Here is a 10,152-nt window from a genome sequence, read left to right on the forward strand (position 1 = left end):
GCTCTAACTTGCACCAATTGTACTCCAGCTACTGACTTCAAGTGTTACTCCTGATTTACAGTAGGGTGAGTTACAGCAGGATCGGGCCCACAGAATGCAGCTATTACTCATCCTAGCTACTTATCTTTTTAGAACTGAAAGTGTTTGCAATTTGCTACCATCTCTGTCTAAAATCCCTAGAACTTGAAAAGTTTTTGTTTTAAAATACTGTTGATACTTTCCACATGTTAGTAAGCTGAGCCAGCACTGTCTGCTAGAAGAGAGCCTTTTTATCAGGATGCAGTGAGAAACCTTGCAGACAATACTAACTGTAATTGACAGATCCCCAAAGGATAGAAACATCTATGTTGTATGTACTTTATATATTCAAATATTAACAAGCACAAGCCAGGCAGTTCTCAAATAGGGAACTGATTCTGACAATATGTACAGATTTGTTTGTTTTTACTAATAACTACCTATATGATCAAGGCTTTTGAGTACTGAAGCTCTTTACCTGACTTGCAAGGCAATAATCCCAACCAGTAGAAAGTAAAGATGAAAAGCCCTATTATAATAGCATCTAGAGGCCCATTGTACAAGGTAGCTGTACATACACATAGCAAGACAGTCCCTGCCTCCAAGAATGTATAATCTAAATAGACAAGGCACAACACGGTTAATTCACCCCAACTCTCAAACCCATTTAGCAGCTGAAGTGCCTTTGCTTATGGTAAACAGGTTGATAAATTTGTTCCAAGACTGAAAGCTGTTTTCAAAACAATCCAAACAAGAAAAATGGGTACAGAAACTTTTAATGATTGTGGCTTCACTTTGGTTTTGTTACCAGCTGTTTCAATATTTCAAGGTGAACCTCCTGGTTCTCAGCTAGAATACCATTCCATAAACATCCACTTCAGCCCTGATTCAGCAAAGTATGAATCATTCGCTAACTGTAGACATTGACATCACTGGGACTACTCACATGCTTAAAGTTAGTCACATGGTCCAGCACCTCGCTGAATCAGAGCCTTAGGCAAGAGCATTGGGCAAAAATATTCACAGCCCATATTCAATCAGGTTTTACTTTTATAAAGTGGAGTCTGACAACCGCTGTGAGAGCAAAAGCAGGTTAAACAACTTAGAGGTAAAGAATCTCTGTTCAGGAAACCCACGTTTCAATTCATTTGTACACCCTTCTGGGCACGTATACCACCTGCATCACCAGAGTATCTAAGGCCATGACTACACTTGCATCTGTAGAGCACTGTGAGTTAAACCAGCCCTCAGAGACCGCAGCAGGGAAAGCTGCATATGTTCACACTGTCATCTGCAGGCGCAGTGGTGTGACCACATTTGTGGCACTTATGGGCAGCTCTTCCCATTCTGGTGCTGTAGCTTGTGGGAAGGGGGCAGGGCGTGAGGCATTCTGGTCCTGTCCCAATGCCCCGTAATGCATCACTTTACATCCCAGCAATCCCTGTGCTTCCGTCCACATTTGGCGCCATCTTTCAACGTTTTTGTACTGCACACTCTGTCTTCCCTTTCGGTCTGTGGGAATGGATCCTGAACTTGTGAGGAATATGCTGATGGGTCTCGCCAGCACATCATGAATTGCAGTCAAGTTACTCCTTAAGCTACAAAGTGACAGTGAGGAGTCCAATGATGATATCAATTTGCATAATGCATATGACACAAGAATGCTTGTAGCATTCACAGACATGCTCACCACAGTGGAATGCCGCTTTTGGGCTTGGGAAACAAGCACTGAGTGGTGGGATCACATCATCATGCAAGTCTGGGATGACGAGCAGTGGCTGCAGAACTTTCAGATGAGGAAAGCCACTTTCATGGGACTGTGTGCTGAGCTCACCCCCACCCTGCGGCACAAGGACACGAGATTGAGAGCTGCCCTGCTGGTGGAGAAGTGGGTGGCTATTGCAATCTGGAAGCTGGCAACTCCAGACAGCTACCAATCGGTCGCTAACCAGTTTGGAGTGTGAAAGTCGACTGTTGGAATCGTGTTGATGCAAGTTTGCAGGACCATTAATCACATCCTGCTTAGAAAAACCGTGACTCTGGGCAACGTGCTTGACACTGTGGCTGGCTTTGCACAAATGGGTTTCCCTAACTATAGAGGGGTGATAGATGGGATGCATATTCCACCTAGCCTCCAAGTACATAAATCAGAAGGGGTATTTCTCTATGGTTCTCCAGGCGCTCGTGGATCACCATGGGCGTTTCATGGATATTAATGCAGGCTGGTCCGGAAAGGTGCATGATACATGCATCTTTCGGAACACAGGCCTGTTCAGGAAGCTGCAAGCTGGGACTTTCTTCACATACCAGAAGATCACTGTAGGGAAAGTCGAAATGGCCATTGTGATCCTTGGAGACCGCGCTTACCCTTTAATGCCATGGCTCATGAAACCCTACAAAGGGAACCTTGACAGCAGCAAGGAGCAGTTCACAACAGGCTGAGTCGGTGCAGAATGACTGTTGAGTGTGCTTTTGGCCATTTAAAGGGCCGCTGGCACTATCTGTATGGGAAGCTGGACCTGGCCGATGACAATATCCCCACGGTTATATCCACGTGCTGTACCCTGCATAACATTTGTGAAGGGAAGTGTGAAAGTTTCACTCAGGCATGGACCATGGGGGTTCAATACCTGGAGGCTGAATTTGAACAGCCAGAGACCAGGGGCCCAGCGTGGAGCCCAGCGTGGGTCTGTAAGGATTAGGGATGCCTTGAGGGAGCAATTTGATGCTGAAAGCTACCAGTAATGTTTGGTGCCCTGCTCGGGAGTGAAGAGCTGTGGTTCCAGTGCTAGTAGGTATCTGTGTTTGCTACGTATGATGCACTGACTTGCAGTGCCTGTTGCTTTCCTGGGCTATGGTATGTTTTACTTAATGCAACAAAGAATGTTTTCAAAGCCAAAAAATTAATTTATTATGTAAACAGAGTCAGGATGAACTCTACCCTGACATCTGGTGATGAATTGTGGTGAGTTGTGGGAAAGAACTTCAGGGGCTGATCTTGTTTGCATAGGCACACTCATCCCGCCTAGCATGAGCCCACAGCAGCCCAAATGGTCACTTTGGCTGCTGTGGGATCCCCAGTTTCTCTGTCATTGGGGCAGGAAGAATAAAGTGTTGTTACCCTGATTGTGTGAATCAAGGACAATTAGACTGTTTTATGACAGAGGGACTTGCCATCAACTAAGTAGCACTCACTAGACAAGGGACATGGGTTCCAAAACCCAGTGAATTGAGAGAGGTTGGGGATAAGTATTTGTACCTGATGGCATGGGCCTCTTTTGAGGGCCTGAAATACCAATTGCACCTTCTCCTCTCTCTACTGTGGAATATCAGAGCTAATTTTAATTCCATGAGGAGTCTAGTTACAGGCTGCTGAGCTGAATTCACTTGGGGCCAATGGTGCACCAGCACTGAGGATCCCTTACTACAAGCTGAAAACAGTGAGTGCTGTGGGAGGGCCTGAAGATATGTTGCTGAGCAGCTGGCAGAGCAGTTTGTGGGATGACTGGAGCGGCTCGTGGGACAGCTGGCAGAGCAGAGCAGTTTGCAGGATGAATGGAGCGGCTTGTGGGACATCTGGTGGAGCGGAGCGGCTGGCAGAGTGGAGCAGTTCACAGAATGGCTGGAGCAGCTCACAGGACGGCTGGTGGAGCGGAGCGGCTGGTAGAGTGGGTTGCGGTGAAGGCTGCAGCAGAACCCCATGGAGAGGCAGGGCAGTCAGCCTCGGACCACGTAAGGTGCCCCTTAACACTGCTGTGCCTTCCCCCCTCCCCTCGGGCTGGGAGGTAAAACTCAGCAGATAAACTTTTGAACTCTGGGGCTGCACTGACCAGGGACAGAGACTTTGGGTTGTTGGACTTTTGGGTGATTTTGGGGTTGCTGGACTTAAGACCCTGAGGGGAAAACGATACTGCCAACTTACTTGGGGGAGTGGGTCTTTTGCTCATGGTTTGTGTTATGAATCCTGTTTGTGGCATTTCCCCAACATAATGCTGCATTGTTTCCCTCCTTTATTAAAAGGATTTTGCTACACTCAGACTCTGTGCTTGCGCGAGGGGAAGTATTGCCTCTTAGAGGCGCCTCTGGGGTGGTATGTAATTGTCCCAGGTCACTGGGTGGGGGCTTGAGCCAGTTTTGCATTGTGTTATTGAAATGGAACCCCCGGATACTGAACCCGGCCCTTGTTGCTGCCAACTAAGACGGGCAGAAGGATTACAATTAAAAAGAAACACAACTGCTGGGGAAACAGAAAGGGCATGACACATCTGCGCTGTGTGAGAGCAGGGAAGAGGGCGGGGTGGGGAATGGGACAATCACAGATTTGCGTATGTCCCGTTATCATATTCAGCCTTCCTGTCTGGAGTGCCGCACAATGAGTGCTACACTTCAGGCTGGCTAAAATGCATGGTGATGGGGGTTGAATGCAGTGGGTAAGGGTCATAGTTTGCAGGGCTGGGTGGTGAAGCTACAGCTGTTAGAGGCAGCTGGTGGCAATAAGTAACTGGATGTTGGGGAAAGTGGGTTGGCGGTGACATGGGGGCACAAGAGAAAGAGTTTTGGGACAAGGGCTGCGGGGGGAACAGGCATGGATCTGCTTCGTCTGCAGTGCTATGAGCGCCTGTCTCGAGTCCGCTTGGCGCTCCATAATGCTTATGAGCCACTCTGTGCTTTGGTGCCGGCAATCTGCATCCTGCTGGCAGAGCCTCCTTTCAGTCTCCTGCCACTCCTGTCCTTTTTGATTTTCAGCAAGGGGCTGCTGCATGACTGGTCCTCTTTGGTTCTTCGCAGCCGCTTCCTGATTCTTTGCTGTCTTTCGGCTGTTGATAACAAAGACGGCTGGGATCTAAAGGTTGCATCTGTAAAGCCAAAGTGCAACTTTATAGTGGCAGCATTGTTCACACTAGACAAAGCAATGATTTGGCCATACTTAAAGACGAGTACAGTGTACACAATAGCAGAAAGTGCCCGTCCCAAAGCGAGCCCCAAAATGATGAGTAAGCACGGGGCAAGGGGGACTGATTGTTTCACGGCTGTACTGTCCTCTAGAGTTGGTTCTGTGCCTTGGGGAGAGCCAACAGCTGCAGGGGGCCCCTATACTGAACACTGTCCCCACATTTTCCACAGGATGAGTTCATCCTGGAAGATATCTCGCTGCTGAGGGTGACCTGGGAAGCAAGGAAGGGTCTTTTACTACAATGCGGCTTCTGTCCTGGCCCTTATGCTGCTTGCCTGTGTACAGCAATGGTTCCCCCACCCCTCACGGCACAATAGTGCGGACATGTTAGCCTTACTGGGACAAAGAGTACAATAGCTCTGCCAATGAACCTGTGCAAGCCGATTGCTCAGCTTCTGCATGAGACCTTTGAAGAGATCACTGAGGCTGATTACCACAATGTGAGAGAGCACATCAATGCCCTGTTCCACATCTAGGCATGCATGCATCCCTAACCCTTCTGTCTGCAATCCTCCTTGCCCCAAGAGCCTGTGCCGAACAACTACCTTCCCAAAATAAAAGCCACTTACCGGGCACCTCCTCTGATGTTTGTTCTTCCCAGGCACCGTCCGCTGTGACTGGCTACCTTCCTCCTGGCTTGAAAACAGCTCCTGACTGCACGCATCTAGGGATGTCGGGCCATCCTGTGGCTCTGGGCTCCCCTCCTCCTCAGCACCTTCGCTCCCGCTTTCCTCCTCCTGCTTTGTTGAACTCTGTGCTGCTATGGCAGGGGCAGGCAAACTTTTTGGCCTGAGGACCCCACTGCGATTCTGAAATTGTATGGAGGGCTGGTTAGGGGAGGGGGTCATGGCCTGGCCCTCACCCCCACCCCCTATCCGCCCCCCTGGCCCCCGGGACTCCTGCCCCATCCACACACACACCCCGCTCCCTGTCTCCTGACCGCCTCCGGAACCCCTGCCCCTGACTGTCCCCCCCGCCACCCCATCCAACCCCTCCTCTCATTCCTGATGGCCCCTCCGTGACCCCTGCCCCATCCAACCACCCCTTCTCCCTGTCCCCTGACCGCCCCTGGAACCCCCACCCCTGACTTCCCCCCGCCACCCCATCCAACACCCCCCTCCTTCCTGACTGCCCCCATTCAACCCCCCTGTTCCCCACCCTCTGACTGCCCCAACCCCATCCACACCTCTGGCCCCTGACCACCACCCCGAACTCCCCTGCCCTCTATCCAGCCCCCTGCTCCCTGCCCCCTTACTGTGCTGCCTAAAGCATCAGTGGCTGGCGGCATTACAGCCGCACCACCCAGCTGGAGCCAGCCACCCCACCACGAAGCACAGAGCACCGGCTCAGGCTGGGCTCTGCAGCTGCGCTGTCCCAGAAGCTCGCAGCCCCACCGCCCAGAGAATTGCGCTGGCAGTGGAGTGAGTTGAGGCTGCGGGGGAGGGAGAACAGCAGAAGAGGCTGCCCGGGCCAGGAGCTCAGGGGCCGGGCAGGCGGGTCCCGCAGGCCGTATGTGGCCCACGGGCCATAGTTTGCCCACCTCTGTGCTACAGCCTCTGAAGTGTCCATGGTGCTCTTTGTAGTGGAGGTGGGGTCACCCCCAAGTAGCACGTCTAGTTCTTTGTAGAAACGGCAAGTCGTGGGCGCAGCACCGGAATGGTGGTTTGCCTCCTGCACTTTGTGGTAGGCATTCTGCAGCTCTTTCACTTTAACCCTGCACTGCACTGCGTCCCGGTCATGGCCCCTTTCCATCATGGCCCTTAATATCTGCCCGTAGGTATCGTAATTCCTATGCCTGGAGCACAGCTGGGACTGGACAGCTTCCTTCCCCCAAACTCTGATGAGGTCCAGCACCTTGCCATTGCTCCATACTGGGGATCACCTGACACATGGAAGCATGGTCACCTGGAAAGATGCGCTGAGAGCACTCCATGCCTTGCTGAGCAAACAGGAAGGGGAATTTCAAAATTCCCAGAGAAATTAAAGGATGGGTGTGAAGGTTGGTCACCTGAGGGCAGGGCAGTAGAGTTCAAAGTGATGACCTGAGTGGCTAGAACAGGCATTGTGGGACACTTCTGGAGGCCGATCAGAGCGCATTAATAGACCAGGGCGTCCACACTGGCACCGCGGTGCTCCAGGCACTGGGTATGTTTAGTTTGGAAAAAAGAGATTACTGGGGACATGATAGCAGTCTTCCAATATTTGAAAGGCTGCCATAAAAAAGATGGAGGAAAGTTGTTCTCTCTTGTCACGGACGGGAGGACAAGAGGCAATGGGTTCAAACTACAGCATAGCAGATTTAGATTAAATCTAAGAAAAAACTTCCTAACTGTAAGAGCAGTAGGACAATGGAACAAACTACCTAGGTAGGTTGTGGAAGTTGCTTCACTGGATGTTTTCAAAAGGAGGTGGGATAGCCATTTGTCTTGGATAGTTTAGACATAACAAATCCAGCATCTTGCTGGGGGTTAGACTAGTTTACCCTTGCAGTCCCTTCCAACCCTTCCTATGATTCTAATGAAGGATGCAGCTCATACCTCCAGAATGGGGCACCATATTCTGGAAAGACATGACTCTGAAAAGGATTTAAGGGTCATAGTGGACAAACAACTCAACATGAGCTCTCAATATGATGTTGTGGCAAAAGGGTTAATGCAAACTGTCAATGTGCAAACAGCAGAATAATGAGCAGGACTAAGGAAATTATTTTACATCTGTTCACAGCACTGGTGAGACTAATCCTGGGAGATAGAGCACAGTTCTGGGATCCACATTTTTAAAAGGATGTTGAAAAAATGGAGAGAGAAAGAAGCCACACAGGTGATTTGAGGGCTGGATAAAATGCTTTATAGTGAGAGCATAGGCACTGACTCTGTGGGTTCTTCTGGGCTCAGGCACTCCTGGAAAAAAATAGGAGGTGCTCAGCACCCACCAGCCACAGCTGTTTGGCAGGGCCACTGATCTGCTGTTTGGTGGCTGGTGGGAGGTGCTCGGGGGAGGGCAGCGAGCAGCAGGTGGGGGTCTTGTGGGAGGGGCCGGAGCAGGGGTGGGAAGACGCAGAGTGAGGATGGGGCCTCGAGGCAGAGCGGGGGTGGAGCACCCACTAGGAAAAATAAAAGTCAGTGCCTCAATGAGAGACTTTGAAGAACTCAATCTGTTTAACTCAGTGGTTCCCAAACTGTGGGGCAAGCCCCCTTTGGGAGGTGCGGAGGAACATTTGAGAGGCCATACAATGGGGCCCAGACCAGTCCTCACATGGGGGACAAGGAGGAAGCGGTACCCAGCCCCGTTCCACCACCATCTGTAGCTCCACTCCGCCCCCATCCCAGCTCTGCCCTCATTCCCTCTCCACTTCCAGGCCAGCTTTGCCTCCTGCCCCAGCTCCTCCCCCATCCCCAGTTCTGCCCCCAGCTCCTCTGCTGAGCCAACTGTGCAGGAATGGGGGAGGAGGCATGGACACATTCCATTACTGGTAAGGGAGGGGGTGACAGGAAAAGTTTGGGCACCACTGGTTTAGCTGATCAAGAAGAGAGAGTAATAGATGACTTGATTTAAGTGTACAGGTTCCTTCATGGGAAGTAAAAACTGGGTACTAAAGAGCTCTTTAATCTAGCAGAGAAAGGCATAACAAAAACCAACGGCTGGAAGCTGAAACCAGACAAATTCAAATTAGAAATAAGACACGTGTTTTTAGAAGAGAAGGGGATTAACCATGGGAACAAGCTGTGGTAGATTTCTCCGTCTGTTTGTGTCTTCAATGAACACTGGATGCCCTTCTGGAAGATATGCTTTAGCCAGACACAAGTTGGGCTTTAGTCAAACCCATGTTTGGGGGCTCAGTAGAGGGAAAGTTAATAGCTTGTGATATACAGCAGATCAGGCTAGATGATCTAATGTTCTCTCCTGGCCTTACAATCTATGAAAATTGTTGCTACCTTTTTAATTTATCAACACACTAAAGTTCATTAAGAGCCTCATCACTCTTCCCCTCTCCTCTCTGAATCCCAAAGCTATCATATTAGCTTGATTCTGTTGCTGATATAATGCCAATAACGTCAGTCAAGTTATAAAATATTACCTGGCTGTATCTAATTTCAGACCCCTACTACTATTTGTAGGCACTGTACAAACCCAAAGTAAAAACAGGACACTGTTGCTCCAAAGAGCTTTCAGTCTAATTTAATACAGGATACAAGCAGTAAGTGTAACAGAATGGAACAGAGGGAGGGAGCGTGAGGGGAACAATAACATGAACATGTATTAACATGGGCCAACTATGCACTCAGATGGTTTCAAGTCAGTTAACCAAATTCTCTAGAATGTATCAAAGCATGTAAGTTTGAAAATCCCTGAGGAGAAAGCAATAAAGTGACAGACCCTGCAGACAGACTATGGGTCCCACACTCCCCTTGCTTTGGATTGGAATCAGTAATTCCATTGACTGCCAAGGAGTTTCTCCTGACTAACTAGACTCATAGAATGTCAGGATTAGAAGGGACCTCAGGAGGTCATCTAGTCCAACCCCCTGCTCAAAGCAGGACCAATCCCTAGACAGATTTTTGCCCTAGAGCCCTAAATGGCCCCCTCAAGGATTGAGCTCATAACCCTGGGTTTAGCAGGCCAATGCTCAAAACACCAAGCGTGTGTGTGTGTGTCTGTGTCTGTGTGTGTGTCTGTGTCTGTGTCCCACCCACAGTTACAGGCTCCTCCACTTCCACATAGAGAGTCTGTCGTTACACAAGGGGCCAGATTCACAGAGGGAGGCAACTCGCTCCCTACCCTGCTTAGGCACCTCTCTGCATTTCTAGGTACCTTTAAAGATCTGGCCCCCAATGGCTACTTCTCTGGAGTGCTGCCAACTCACCAGCATTGACTAGAGAGCCAGAATTGTTCTCCGATACCAGCTTTGTCTAAACCAATGGTTCTCAACCAGGGATTTGGGGCCCCCCGGGGGGCCGTGAGCAGATATCAAGGGGTCTGCCAAGCAGAGCCAGCATTAGACTCACTGGGGCCTGGCGCAGAAAACCAAAGCCCCACGATATGAGTCTGAAGCCCGGGGCCCTGAGTCCTGCCACCTGGGGCTGAAGCCGAAGCCTGAGCAATGTAGCTTCACAGGGCCCCCTGTGGCATGGGGCCCCAGACAGTTGCCCTGCTTGCTACCCCCTAACGAGAGCCCTGGC

This window comes from Mauremys mutica, chromosome 9, assembly GCF_020497125.1.
Source record: "Mauremys mutica isolate MM-2020 ecotype Southern chromosome 9, ASM2049712v1, whole genome shotgun sequence".
NCBI lineage: Eukaryota > Metazoa > Chordata > Testudines > Geoemydidae > Mauremys > Mauremys mutica.